We start from the raw sequence: 1,137 nt of genomic DNA, 5'->3' as shown, positions 1-1,137 counted from the left end.
CTTGGAGGGGAAAAAAAATCCCGGAAAAGGAAAGCTAATTTTGGGAAGAAAAATCTCGTATTTTAGAGTTAAACGATGGCGCTGGATGGAGCGGAAAAATAGGCAGCTTTGGATCAAAACCCTCCTTTTGGAAAAAAATAAGGGCATTTTTGGTTGTCCCCCGAAGCTTGAAAGCATCCTGGCTATAACAGGCAGTCCTCGCTTTACGACTGTTCGTTTAGCGACCGCTGGAAGTTGCAACGGCACTGAAAAAAGCAACTTAGGGCCGTTTTTCACAGGACCGTCGCGGCGTCCCCCGTGGGTCCCGTGATCAAAATTGGCAGCTGACTCGTATTTACGACGGTTGCAGCACCCCTGGCATTGTGTGATCCACTTCTGCGACCTTTCAACAAGCTAACTCAACGGGGGAAAGCCGGATTCACTTAATGCCCATTTGAGTAACTGAACAACGGCAGTGATTTGTTTAACCACAGGGGCGAGAAAGGTCGTAAAAGGGGGCAAAACTCATTGTCTTGGCAACAGAAATCTGGGGCTCCCTTGTGGTTGTAAGCCGAGGACTTTCTGTAGTTGAATTCGAGGCATTAATTGTCCACAATCCCAGAGGGATGGTTTGCAATGATTCTTAAAAACCAAAGAAAACGCACAATATATATATACTTTTCAAAATGTCTCATCTGAGTTTTGGGGGCGCCAAATTTCAGATTAGCTAGGAATGTCACCCTCTGCTGCCCCCTCCTGGCCACCCAGATTTCTGCAGCCAAATACTAGTTTGAGTTTCGGTTTTTAATCTTGTTTTTGTCTTCTTTTCTACTTTTTCTACTTTTCTACTATTTCTGAATAAAGACCTATTTTAAATAAGATAAGACCACCATGGTTACGTTTATGACAGCTTGTGCAACACGTTGATTCAACCCCTCCCACGGGTCTGGATGGGGAGGAACAGACTCAGGCTCAACCCTTCCAAGACCGAGTGGCTGTGGTTGCCGGCGCCTCGGCATAGTCAGCTGACGCCATCGCTGACTATAGGGGGCGAAATTTTGGCCCCCTCAGAGAGGGCCCGCAACTTGGGAGTCCTCCTGGATCCACGGCTGACATTGGAAGACCATCTGTCGGCCGTGACCAGGGGGGCGTTTTATC

Source organism: Protobothrops mucrosquamatus, unplaced genomic scaffold, assembly GCF_001527695.2.
Source record: "Protobothrops mucrosquamatus isolate PMUCROS unplaced genomic scaffold, P.Mucros_1.0 scaffold109, whole genome shotgun sequence".
Classification (NCBI taxonomy): Eukaryota; Metazoa; Chordata; class Lepidosauria; order Squamata; family Viperidae; genus Protobothrops; species Protobothrops mucrosquamatus.
This window is presented reverse-complemented; position numbering follows the sequence as displayed.